This window comes from Hoplias malabaricus, chromosome 8 (genome assembly GCF_029633855.1).
Source record: "Hoplias malabaricus isolate fHopMal1 chromosome 8, fHopMal1.hap1, whole genome shotgun sequence".
In the NCBI taxonomy this organism is placed as follows: Eukaryota; Metazoa; Chordata; class Actinopteri; order Characiformes; family Erythrinidae; genus Hoplias; species Hoplias malabaricus.
The window spans coordinates 6,202,482-6,217,271 of NC_089807.1; the positions used below are offsets into that span (position 1 = coordinate 6,202,482).

Below are 14,790 nucleotides of genomic sequence, written 5' to 3' on the forward strand. Positions count from 1 at the left end.
TATCAGCAGTATAATGACAGTAAGTTCTGTTTTACACACTGATGATATACAGTATGTCCAAATCATTATAGACATAGAACATTGGAGAATTATGTTAAGGTCTACATTTTGCAGCAGTTACCCAGAATCATGTGTTCAGTCAAGTGAAGGGGTGAACAACATTTGTATTATACAGTTTACACTGTAAAATAATCAAAAAATGCTAGCACATGGGATGTTTCCGTAAAGGCATCAGTCAGTCAGTGAGTCTACGAGAGGTGCTCTAAAAAACGAAATACGTTATTTGGAGCTAAAGGAGAGTAATTGTCTCAACCCTCTAAATGTTTCACAACAGTGGGGTCAAGTGAAGCATGTTTGTCTATGTATAACAATGCTTTTTGAACTATTATTATGTTCTGCTGAAATTATCAGATGCTACTGCACTTGAGGTCTGTTTTCTCCAGGTGAAGGCTAGAGGAAAGCAAGGTTAAAACAAACAATTTACAAGACATAGTCCTTTTTGTAGACATCGGGCTAAACCACTTTGTCCTGAAAGAACACTAACCACAGTGTCACACGGGTTAATCCAGTAGCCGCTAATCACATTAAATAGCTACAACGTGACCTAAAATGAACTCTGCAATCTGTATTACCTCCAGTGCTGCCAGAATTAACAATAAAAGGAAAGTGTCTTTTCATCGTGTGAACTTTGAAAAGGTCTTGACCCACACAAAAGTGCTCATACAATGTCCTAACAGCGTGAATAAAGACTTATTAATGCTCTGAAATATTCAGTCCCAGTTGAACAATTTATATTTATATTTCCAAAGGTTTGTAAAAACTAATCTTTCATTTCTGCTTCTTTAAAACGTACTGTTATAACCAGATATAAACAGATCTCAAGAGGTAACAAAGCCTAGTGCTTAATGGGGTTTGGTGTGGGGGGAGGGGAACAAAGCCCCTCAGCATTGGTCTGTGGAGAATTGGAACTATGGTTTCTGAAGGACCGCCATCCAGTACATTTGGGATTTAGCAGGAATGGTGTTTGTGATCCAGAACTAATTATGCAGCATCAGTTACCTCCCATGCTCCCATGGTTGAATGCCATTGGATCTAGCATAAAGCCTTCCTAGAAGAGTAGAGGCTGTTGCTGCAGAGCATTATCTTCAGACAGGCAAGGCTAGTCAAACAAATGGACAAAGTCTATCAGGATCCAGTTTATCACTGGACATCCATTACCGTTATCCAGGGACCGTTATACCGTTACACGGTCTTCATCCTCCATCCCATCAGTTCCCTGGTTATCAGAAAATGGCTCCATAGTGGACCATGTGTTCTGACTGGCAGGCACTGGGGAGCATGTGAAGCAATGGAAATGGAGATGGATGGAACAGCTACGCCTTTCACAAGGATTGGGTTCTCCGTGAACAACATCCATTCAACACTGGCTTCATTAGACCAACATACTCCCAGGGAGAGCCCTCGTTTGTATCCATACGCACTGGGTTTGAGAAAATCGAATCCTCCGACTAATTCCGTCCCAGTCAAGCATGGGTTTGGATGATGGCTAATGCCTTCCTTCAAGAAGTCAAGCATTAGCACTGGCCTCTGGATTGAGACATATGCTCTGAAATCAAGGGGATTAATAGTGAGGTTGTTCACCTTTTGCTGCAGTTATGGCCTTCAGTAGATAATCTAACATTGCTGTAGGGATCTGATAGCAGCCATAAAAGCATTAACGTCAGGTTCTGATGTTGGATTGGTTCTGATTACACCACTCCAATGCATCCCAGAGGTAACGAATGGACATACATTACTCTAGAGAAAACAATTCCACCAATTTACAGCCCAATGGTATGGCTTTATACTGAGATAGCTGATTATTTATATTGAGCACCGTGACCACAGGCTCATTTGCAGCTGAACCACAAAACCTCAATTACTGTGCTTTCTGTGGTGATACTACATACTGGGTTGGGTACAACTGAAAAAAAATGTAGTGTTCATTCATTCATTCATTATCTGTAACCGCTTATCCAATTCAGGGGCGCGGTGGGTCCAGAGCCTACCTGGAATCATTGGGCGCAAGGCGGGGAATACACCCTGGAGGGGGCACCAGTCCTTCACAGGGCAACACAGACACACACACACATTTACTCACACGTACGGACACTTTGGAGTCACCAATCCACCTACCAACGTGTGTTTTTGGACCGTGGGAGGAAACCGGAGCACCCGGAGGAAACCCACGCAGACACAGGGAGAACACGCCACACTCCTCACAGACAGTCACCCGGAGGAAACCCACGCAGACACAGGGAGAACACGCCACACTCCTCACAGACAGTCACCCGGAGGAAACCCACGCAGACACAGGGACAACACGCCACGATCCTCACAGACAGTCACCCGGAGGAAACCCACGCAGACACAGGGAGAACACGCCACACTCCTCAGAGACAATCACCCGGAGGAAACCCACGCAGACACAGGGAGAACACGCCACGATCCTCACAGACAGTCACCCGGAGGAAACCCACGCAGACACAGGGAGAACACACCACACTCCTCAGAGACAATCACCCGGAGGAAACCCACGCAGACACAGGGAGAACACGCCACGATCCTCACAGACAGTCACCCGGAGGAAACCCACGCAGACACAGGGAGAACACACCACACTCCTCACAGACAGTCACCCGGAGGAAACCCACGCAGACACAGGGAGAACACACCACACTCCTCAGAGACAATCACCCGGAGGAAACCCACGCAGACACAGGGAGAACACGCCACGATCCTCACAGACAGTCACCCGGAGGAAACCCACGCAGACACAGGGAGAACACACCACACTCCTCACAGACAGTCACCCGGAGGAAACCCACGCAGACACAGGGAGAACACACAACACCTGCTGTGCCACCGTGCCGCCCCAAAATGTAGTGTTGTTACTTATTATTGTTCACTATAGGCTCAGACAGCGTAAATGTACAGCTTTAGTTTTAGAGTCCAGTTGTGTTCCCTAAAGGTACATCTCCAGAAAGAGAGGTGAATATTGGTAACTTTTTCATAACAAAACTGTTTTCAACAGAAAAACAAATGCAAGTCCTAGAGTTGAAACAAGATTCATAAAAGCAATGAAGCTTAAAAATATACCATTAATATAGAATATGGTATATTTATGTTCCCTTATTAAAGGTACTGAAGATGTACCCTTTGAGGGTAACACCTCAGGAACAGGAAAATCTACCACCACAGTGACTTATTTTGTCTATCTCCGAGTGTAAGTGGTGTCTTTGGACGTAATACAATGCTCCCCTAGAACTCTGGTTGACCTGCTGTACACCACTCCCCTGGATACTTCCAGTATTTCCCACACTTTTCTATTAAAACCAGAACTGTCATTGCATCACCAAAATGTCAAAGATGATAAATGTTACATTGGAGGAAACACACACACGTATATGGACACACATGCATTAACAGCCTTCGCCATCAAAGCTGCTTTGATCCTTGCTGGGAATGATTTGGAAGTCTGACAAGATGCCAGACGTTTTTTTTTTTTCTTGATTATTGTGTGTGTGTGTGTGTGTGTACACAAGGAATATATAACATAAACCATGTATAACAGTTATTATTTACATTGTAGAGACCACAAGTTGTTTTTTTATTTATTATTATTATTTTTTTAATCATAGGAATAGGTTTAGGGCAAGGGTTAGAGTTAGTCTCGTAGTACCTATGAATATGGTAATGGTAAGTCTCTAGAAGATGAAATGAAGACTGTATATTATGGCTCTACTATGCAGGCAAATAACAGTGTGTGTGTGTGTTTGGCTCATTCTTTTCTGTTTAATCTCACAACAAAAGCATGTCAGGAACTCATTGGGAGGCACAGGGACACAAACCAGAAGCAAAGCTGATGAGTTTCTAATTGAGGGAGAAGAGTCACTTGACTACACACTTAATTTTGGGATTTTGACAGAGCTGTAGAGGAAGACACACCAGACAGAACTTTCAAAATCAAAGACATATCTAAAGTGAAAACGTTTATGTGTTTATTTGTATTCTTCTGAAAAACAAAACTAAAGTTAAAATGACTGAAAGAAATTCACATAAAAGTTTAAATTATCTTTTCCTTGAAGTTTTATTATTAATCTGTTTAACACATAGTGCAACAGGTAGTTGTCGCAGTCACACAGCTCCAGGGGCCTGGAGGTTGTGGGTTCAATTCCCGCTCCGGGTGACTGTCTGTGAGGAGTGTGGTGTGTTCTCTCTGTGTCTGCGTGGGTTTCCTCCTGGTGACTGTCTGTGAGGAGTGTGAAGTGTTCTCTCTGTGTCTGTGTGGGTTTCCTCCTGGTGACTGTCAGGAGTGTGAAGTGTTCTCTCTGTGTCTGCGTGGGTTTCCTCCGGGTGCTCCGGTTTCCTCCCACAGTCCAAAAAAAAAAAAAACACAAATTGGTAGGTGGATTGGTGACTCAGAAGTGTCTGTAGGAGTGAGTGTGTGTGTGTGTGTGTGTGACTGTGTGTTGCCCTGTGAAGGACTGGCGCCCCCTCCAGGGTGTGTTCCTGCCTTGCGCCCAATGATTCCAGGTAGGCTCTGGACCCACCGCGACCCTGAACTGGATAAGCGCTTACAGACAATGAATAAATGAGTGAATGAATGAATGTTTCACACATGCCACGAAAATATAGCTCAGCTTAAGAATTTTGAACTGAACAATGCTAAGTAAAATGTATATGGCTTTAAACCTTATAAACACTTCTACCCTCGCCCAGTTTTATTTTTTTTTTTCTTCATTCTGGAAGTTTGTACTTTATTTTGGGTTCCACACTTTCAGTGCAGCTTTGATGAATGAGGGTAAATGCAATATTTAACAATGTGCTGACTCAGTACTAATAGCTTTAAAGTTAAAAAAAAAGAAAAGAAAAAGTGTCTCGTTGTTTTGACCTGCATTTACCCCACTTTAGTTTGCTCCATCCTTCTTTATTACTTTAAATTTTTAATCAGAATGCTGGAGGTACTTTTGTGTTGGCAACAAGGTCCCCCAAAGTCCACAAAAACAAAATGAAGACAACACATAATTCAACCTAATGCTTTCTTACATTTAAAGGTTTTGTGCCCTGCTCAGAATTTGTAGGATGTTGATGAATTATGAATAAGTCCTAGTTTAATTTGCCCCAAACCTGAACACGTAGTACAAGCTGAACACTGCTGATATCTGGAAGGTGCCAAATTAAACAATTAAACACAGTGGGTTTTATGTAAAGGGTTTTATTTCATTTAGAAAACCATCAAAGCTTGTGATTTGATGAGGGGTGCACAAAATATTGCATGCGGCTGTAGCTTCCAGTATTAATGCATAATAAACTAATCCACTGAAGAATGGTCCATGCTATAATGCCATGGTCCACTACTTTTCGAACAGTTATTTTCGGACAGATACACATGTTTACAGTAATATTTGCCTTGTAATAACAGCATAAACCTAGTGCAGCAGCACCACCTTCCTCCCACTGACCGGCCCCAGAGACACTGCTGTGGTCAAGCCGAGTTGCCATATTGAGCAGGTCATTTCTGGCTGTATTCTGGAGTGGGAGGCTAAGCGGCCAGTTGGACTAAATGGAGGTGTTGGATAACCGCAGGGGTCAGGGGGCAGGATGGTGTTTACTGGACTTTCTGCCTGCACCATCCACTGGGATTTGGATTCTTTAGTTCAGTGGTTGCTGAGAGTTTGACCCCAGCTCTCTCTAATCAATGTGTTGTCGGGAAGGATATTGGATGGTTGTGGATCCAATACGGCCAACAGAAGCCAGAGTGCATGATGTACTGTCAGTTTCATCTTCCTTCCAACTCTTGAAAGCATCTTAAATGTTATGTAGTCCTGATGTTGGAGAAATGACTGCCCTTAATCTTCTCCCATGCACATTTCTTCACAAGTCAGCTGTCCTTTATTGCAACTCACAAACAAATCAATGAAATAATTTAATGATTGAATATGTAGAGTGGGGCGGCACGGTGGTGCAGCAGGTAGTGTCGCAGTCACACAGCTCCAGGGACATGGAGGTTGTGGGTTCGATTCCCGCTCCGGGTGACTGTCTGTGAGGAGTGTGGTGTGTTCTCCCTGTGTCTGCGTGGGTTTCCTCCGGGTGACTGTCTGTGAGGAGTGTGGTGTGTTCTCCCTGTGTCTGTGTGGGTTTCCTCCGGGTGACTGTCTGTGAGGAGTGTGGTGTGTTCTCCCTGTGTCTGCGTGGGTTTCGTCCGGGTGACTGTCTGTGAGGAGTGTGGTGTGTTCTCCCTGTGTCTGCGTGGGTATTCTCCGGGTGACTGTCTGTGAGGAGTGTGGTGTGTTCTCCCTGTGTCCGCGTGGGTTTCCTCCGGGTGCTCCGGTTTCCTCCCACGGTCCAAAAACACACGTTGGTAGGTGGATTGGTGACTCAAAAGTGTCCGTAGGTGCGAGTTTGTGAGTGAATGTGTGTGTCTGTGTTGCCCTGTGAAGGACTGGTGCCCCCTCCAGGGTGTATTCCTGTCCCAATGATTCCAGGTAGGCTCTGGACCCACTGAGACCCTGAATTGGATAAGCGGTTACAGATAATGAATGAATGAATATGTAGAGTGCCACACATTGGGTTAATACTTTAAATATTTTGACGTGGTGAAGTGACCCTAGGGGTGCCCTGGGTTCCTGAGATTTGATTAGTTGGGTCTGAATGGTTTTACTTATTAATTGTTAGACAAAGTTAGCTTGAAGATTGTTAAAAGAATGTATTGGCGGTGCCACAAAATGTGGGCTGTGACTGTGCATGTCCCCACTCTTAAAGAAAACAAGGATAACTTAAAACACACCGAATATATGTCTATAAATTAGATTTAATACATCCCAAATTAAGTGGTACAGAGATTAAAGTGAACTGGAAACGTGATTTCATACTTAATTGGTGCTTTTTGGAGAGATATTAATGCTAACCCCCACTTTCGAATCAATATTAAATGTATAGCTCAGAAATCTTACATAAAGCTAAACTTATACATCGTCAATAACAATTTACAAGCCACAGAGAAATCGAAATGTCTGAATCTGTGTTACTCTCTAACCGAGCAGTGGGCCCAGGAACAGGCACACACACACTTACACACACCCCAGCTGACAGTTAATGATTTGAAAACCCTTCATCGCAGCCCTGTGTCTCTCTGTCATTTTCTCTCTGTCAGTGCTGATGCACGGGCGGGGCTGTTAGAGTTGGCTGAGCTTGCGATGCAATCTCCCACGGTGCCAGTGGAAGTTTGAGCTTTCCAGTCACCCAAACCACTAATGGGTTCTTATTGAATGTCAGGTGAAATCTTGAACTTGGTTGGACAGGAATATGCTTGGCTGAACGAACCAAAACCATGACATTAACAACTACAATGAGGCCAGCGAGCCTGGGCTAGGCTAACGGGCAGTCGAACTGGTGAATTACTCTGCGATAAACACACATATTTACAGGACACTCTACTCATTGGACAGCATGACAGTACCATTTAGTGTTATCGAGCTTATAACATGGCTGCTAACCTCTCTTACCTTACGTTTTCACGAGGTCAACATAGAACCTTTTGGAAGATCACATGTGGATTATCAGTGTCAAACAATATATACATAGTATTTAAATGAATAAACCCCCATAAACAATAATTTAGTAGCACTACACATATATTTATCCAGGAATTATGATGATGCATCCAACAGTAAATGCATCATAGAAAGCTCCACTTCCACAATCAGCCAGAAAATTCAAATGACAGCGTTGTTTCAATAGAGAACCCCCATAGAACAACCATAGTGGATCATTGTCACAATCTCCATTCTAGTTCATCCCAAAGGTTTTAAATGGAGTTGGGATCAAAGCTTAGTGTGGAGCAGTTGAGTTCTTCCACACCAAACTCACCCAGCCACACCTTTCTGGACCTTGCTTTGTTTACTGAGGCACTGTTCCCATAAAATTTGAAGCACACAGTTGTCTAAAATGTCTTAGTATGCTGAAGGTTTCCATTCACTGGAAAACAATCTTATAGCCCCCCTCCGCTAGACATTTGCAGTCAGACAGGTATTGTTTTTCTGCCATTTATCAAAGCCAGACTGTCAGACAGAGAAGCATCATTCCCCATTCCACAGAACAGTTCCACTGCTCCAGAGCCCAGTGACTGTGTGCTTTACATTACTTCATCCTATTCTAGACATTGTGCTTGATGATGTAAGGCTTGCATGCAGCTGCTCATCCATTGAAAGCTTAGATTTTTTAACAGACATGGTCCAAAGTACCAATAGTCAATGCCAGGGAAGGTCTGAAAATCTAAAGTTATTGAGTCAGCAGAGTTTTATCCACTGTGGCTTCAGCACTCAATGATTCCACTTTGTAACTTTACTTGGTTTGCCACTTAGTGGCTGAGTTGCTGTGGTTCCTAGACATCACCAGTTTTCTACAGTACCTCAGAGTTGATTGTGGAATATCTAGAAGGTAGAAAGGGTTAATAAAAATTGACAAGAGCAAACAGAGCAAAAAGCAGAACCAAAAATGAAACAGAAAATATAAGACCAAGAAAAAGGGAGCACAATGCTGTAGTGTGGGCAGAATAGTGACAGCAAAATAATGAGACTAAAATCACAGATCAAAATAAAGTGGGGCTTTCAAAATGGGACAATTATAAAATAAAATGAAAAACAGAAATATAAATCCTCATTTTTGAAAACAATAATAAAAAAAAACCACATAGTACACACACAATGCTCATCTAATAACTTGCTTCTGGCAATGGTTCAGAATTCCTCCCAGCCTCTAACAGCTATGGTTAATAGGTTTAAGTGCTGAAGCATACAGTCTAATTACAGGGTGTGCCACCCTTGTGTGTGTTGCGTGTTTCAAAACGACAAGTGATGATAAATCTATCTCGGTGGGACTAGGCTACATTTAATTGCTTAAACATTCAAACATGGGCTTTTTAAATGAATTCACCATAAAGCGGCATTCTCCCTGGGAGCTTTTATCGAAATGTAATGGCCATTAGTTTTGCTCTCGATTAAAAATGGAAGATGAACATTTCCATGTTTTGTAAACAAACAGGTGTTTATGCAGCTTCCTGCTGAACTGATAAAAATTCAAAAGCTTTGTGTGGATCATTGTAAAGTAAAGGGGAACTAATTGCATTTGCATTATCTTATTTTGTCACCTTGTAACCAAGCCTGTTTTGTGTAATTATTTTCCTGTATGTAATAATACAACAATATGTTATCAGTAAATGTAAATCTATTACAATACACTGAAATGGGTGCATTGTTAAACTTAGAATGTCACACCCAGTACTTTACCTTTAACCTACTCTTTGAAACTGAATGCAAAGCCCAAGGGAAAATACAATATACTTTTCTGTAAGTAAATAAAAATTAAACAATTTTTTACATTTTGTTTGGGGAAGTGTTTTACGTGTTTTAAATGACTCTTAGCCATTAGTTTAAGAGTAATTTCCCTCACAGCCCTTTAAGGACAGTTGTGTGTGTCCAGTAGTGTTTGGGTGAATCTCATTTTGTGTTCAGTGGGATTCTTGAATGAGTTTGGCCTGAAACGTTTCAAACACAAACTTGCATGACCCATTTATTGTGATGATTGGTAGCAAAAGACGAAACGCACATTGCATGGCCATGTTTCCAACTTTGCGGTGATGATTGGACTCAATTAATTAATCACTGTATTGATTGTGAATAGTTTAGTTTAACACAAAGGCTATTTTGGATTTGGTTATTCCCTATTTTTTTGTTGTCAGTGTCTCTTTCAGTTGCATTTAAACAGTAATTATGTGACATAGCCTTATTAAATATGTTGTTTTCTTTTCTAAAGACCCCTGTAATCACTTGAGGTTTAAATTCTAACTGATATTTGATATTTTCTTGAACTTGGCCATGTTTTGACCAACATTTTACTAAGCGTCTGCTGTTTATTTTCCTGAATGTACAGCCTTCAAAACTTTAAATATCTGTGCAGAAATTGTTAGTCTGGGGTGTTTTTTGGTTGAAAACAATCATTTTTGATAATAATTTATTACATGGCATATTACTGTGACAAAATAATTGAGTAGCATCAGACGGATGCTATTATTTTTTTTTTGATATTCTAAGCTCTAGGATGTATGGCTGATAAAGCTCTGACAGTCACAGCAGGCCCAGCTTTTGAGCATTTTGTTCAGGGCAAATATGGACAATATCCCAACAAATAACTATTTTGGTACATTGGCAATTCACTCAGCTGCTTATAATAGTAACAATTATGATTAATATCACTATTATTAATATTATTATCTTTTAAAAATATGATGAAATAATAAAATAATACTTTGAAACACTAAGTAAATAAGAGTAGTACAAATAAAAAGAACTGCATGTTTTTGCTGAATGACTAGTTTTTTTCTCCCACCTGAGACTCAAAATGAAACTGAAAGTAAACACTGTGTTCATGTGTTTGAAGTAAAATAAAATAAATTAAATAAAAAATACCTAAAAATTATAATACCAGAATAAAACATGCATTTTGAAGGAGCATTTTTTCACACTGAATTACTCACAGGGGCTTCACCACACCACAATGAGAGTGCTATTTTTTGGAAATGTACGATCTGTGGTTTCTAACAATATGCGGAGCACACCAAAGCTTTGAGGCATTCATGAGGTTATAAAGCTGAGAATCTAAGTTGTGCTTTTATCCCTCACGCTGCGGGATTCGGGTCCAAAGGGCAATGTAGCCTAGTTTTGCTTTGATCATTTACAGTTAGTTACTGTTAAGTTGTACAGAAACTATACAGCACTTATGTTTTCCATCTAAAGAACAAACTAAACTATTTGTTCGAAGAAGATGACGAGCAAAGTCTCCCAATCCTTCACAATTACAAGAGTGATATGAAAAGCAGTATAAACCTGATATTTGTCTAAATTGTATTCGTCTCCTACACTTCACCCCACACTGAGTGAGAGAGAGAGACTAAGAGAAGAAGAGAGAAAGAGAAAGACTCTGTGGAGGGCCTGTGGTTTCTCTGGGGTAATGCGCTAATCTCTTTAAAAGCTTTCATTGCCGTTCCCGCCGAGGCTGTCTGCAGACTGCTCCTCTGTGCACGGTGGGCAGGCCACATATAGTGGTACATTTTATTTTTTTAATCCCCTTTAATAGATATATTATTAAAATGACAGCTCTGAGAGGAAGGGCATTCTGAATGAAGTGATGGACCCTCCGTAGCAGTTTTACTTTTGGTGTTAAAGAAGAGCTGGGGTGCATCAGACAGGCTGAGCTGCTCCAAATTAATCAGACTAAGTAGCAAAGCGGATAAATCACGAGAAAGAGGAGGAGGCGGCGGGTGGTGAGTGGTGGACACACTGCTGGGCAGAAGGCCGAGCCCCACAGGCCTACTGAGAAGCACTACAGTTTGAATTATATTGAAAACTATTACAGAAACCCCTTTTTAAGGATCAAAAACTCTTAGAACCTTTAATAATGTCCAATACAATCGAACACTATTGCTGCAGCATATTGGAATGTTGCTGTGAGGATTTGATGGCAGCCACATTAACTTCTTTAATCAAGACTTGGGATTGGCTTGGTGATTTTAAGCTCATGTGCAGCTGCTCCAGAATATCTTATTCAATATCATCCTTTTCTCATTACACAGAGTCCACTATGAGGGCATTCATTCATTATCTGTAACCCTTATCCAGTTCAGGGTCGCATTGGGTTCAGAGCCTACCTGGAATCACTGGGCGCAAGGCGGGAATACACCCTGGAGGGGGCGCCAGTCCTTCACAGGGCAACACAGACACACACTCACACCTACGGACACTTTTGAGTCACCAATCCACCTACCAGCGTGTGTTTTTGGACTGTGGGAGGAAACCGGAGCACCCGGAGGAAACCCACGCAGACACAGGGAGAACACACCAAACTCCTCACAGACAGTCACCCGGAGGAAACCCACGCAGACACAGAGAGAACACACCACACTCCTCACAGACAGTCACCCGGAGGAAACCCACGCAGACACAGGGAGAACACACCAAACTCCTCACAGACAGTCACCCGGAGGAAACCCACGCAGACACAGGGAGAACACACCACACTCCTCACAGACAGTCACCCGGAGTAAACCCACGCAGACACAGGGAGAACACACCATGCTCTTCGCAGACAGTCACCCGGAGTGAACCCACGCAGACACAGGGAGAACACAAAACACTCCTCACAGACAGTCACCCGGAGGAAACCCACGCAGACACAGAAAGAACACACCACACTCCTCACAGACAGTCATCCGGAGGAAACCCACGCAGACACAGAGAGAACACACCACACTCCTCACAGACAGTCATCCGGAGGAAACCCATGCAGACACAGGGAGAACACTCCAACTCCTCACAGTCATCTGGATCAGGACTTGAACCCACAACTTCCAGGTCCCTGGAGCTTTGTGACTGCGACACTACCTGCTGCACCACCGCCCACTATGAGGGTATCTCATAGTAAAAAATTCACTAAGTGTCTACAAGATTTTGGAAATATAAATAGTGTACTTAAACCAAACTTAAAGCTTTATGAATTGAAAACTCCCAGGATGTACCAAACTGAGAAGAAAATTAAGAGTTACTAACCAGGAAGCTACTACATAATTAAAAATGAAAATTATAGTCTTTTGTACATTTGTACATGTGAATGTACACATAGCTCAAGTGATATAAATGTACTTATAGAATGGAAAACTCATTAAAAAGCCTCTAAAGTCCTGTTCTCATCATTTGCTCTCTTATATCATTTCCCTGTCCAGTTGGGACATGCCTGAGCTGCTGCTGAGGTGCTTTGGGCTCAAAGAGATGCCTCCTGAATTTTGAATGTGCTGCCTCCAACATTTATGAACCACAATCAATCTTACATTAGACGCAGTGTTCATGGGCTTCACCTCACAGAGCCTAAAGGGAGTCTCAGCATCCCCCCACAGAAAGAGGCTGTAAAACACAGGGGGCTTTAAAACAAAGCAACAACCAGATGTGGCAATGATGGAGGGAAATGGAGGTGATGAGCGTCAATGCTATAGAGGTACGGTATGTAAAGGTGTGGTTAGGAGGGGAAGGGATTCTACATAATGGCATATAGGAATAATTCAGGATTTTACAACCGGTTCTCTATATGCTGACTCTGTAGCATATAGCTAATGAAAATGGACAATAATTTCACCTTTCTATGCACTTGGAAAAAAACGAACAACGTGGGTGTGAGACAGGAACACACTCTGAGCAGGATGCCAGTCTATCACACACTCACCCAGTCACTACCACACTCACACGTGGACAAGGTCGAGGTCACACACTCACCCTGTCACTCACATAATTTCACACTTGCCCAGATAGCAGAAACATCTGGGCACAATCCATCTCACCTTTGGCATATACGGCACTGGCAAGTGTTGTGTGAGCCGGATGTGGTCCACATGTCATGAGCCGGTCTTGACCGGGGTTACGGTATTTGCTGTGTGGGTCAGACATGGGTCAAATGTTGACATCCGGCACATATAAGGTGGACCTGTGGGTGAGCTGAGGTAGCTAGACTCACCCTGAGTCAACATCATCATTCCAGGCTAAATATGTACCGTGTGTTTTTGGATTACCTATCTATCTATCTTTACACATATATAGCGCCTTTCTAGACACCCAAGGATGCTTTACAATCCACACTGCTCAGAACGCTCAATCCACACACACACTGCCGAGAAGCGGCAGCCAAACGTGCACAGCGTACTATTGACCAGACCGTCCACCAGGAGGATTGCATCGGGCACTAGGGCTTCACCCAGGACAGAGCGCCAATCCATATCTGGGCACACACACATTCACTCACACAAACAGACATTCATTCACTCACACACCTGGACATTTTATTAGAGACCGTCCACCATGTTCTTGGACTGGCTTACGATAGGAAACCCATACACCCTCAAAGGCAGTGACGGAAGCAAGGATCAAACACAAGCCCCAAGAGTTGACCCTGGAGTTGAGTGGCAGTGACACTACCTGATACAACCAAATAAAATCAGTTTTGTCCATTGAATCATTTCACTGCCTTTCTGTGTGAAACATTGTGAGTCTCTGTTGAGCTGTTAGTGAGCAATGATGGGTGCTAGGTGATGAAAAAATGAATTTAACATGATATGTTGATGAATCAAGGAGAACAAGTTGCTTTCTTTAATCAGGGGTTTCAAAACTATTTGGAGATGGGGTTTCGCATATTTCAGCTTGGAAATATCAGATGAAATCAGTCTGATAGCATGAGATAACCAGTCAGTTTGTGATCTTTAGGACATTAAACGTTGTGCTGTTTATTCAAGCCTTTTTATAGCTGGATTAAAACGGTTTTGAGGTGTTGTGCTGTCTAAATCTTGGAGATACAGTGCTGTCTATGGATCAACAACTAATGTATCCTGCTCTATGTTAAATACAGCAAATAAGAGCTTTATGGAGTAAGAAACCCATACAAACCTTCACTCTGAGATCCATGGATTGGGTTTGGCACGCCCCCAGCTGGGAGCTGTTTCTCTGGCCAAAACAACTCTAACTAATCTCTGTGTGTTTGTTAGTTAACAGTCCCATTCAGTTGATCACACTGGCTAAACGTAAGAATGCAGGGCATGGAATTCTAAAAACTAGAAAAGTGATTAAAGCATTCTTGCTGACGATGTTACGCCACATACACAAATTCCGTTTGACTAGGAGACTGCCAGTCTAAATATGTCAAGCATGATCAGGT

General features: G+C 42.4%; 1 protein-coding gene across 1 annotated transcript in view; it reads right to left on the bottom strand.

Moving 5' to 3' along the window:
• atrnl1a (attractin-like 1a) overlaps positions 1–14,790 on the bottom strand; it is a 301,564-nt gene that overhangs the window by 1,955 nt on the left and 284,819 nt on the right. The window lies entirely within an intron of this gene.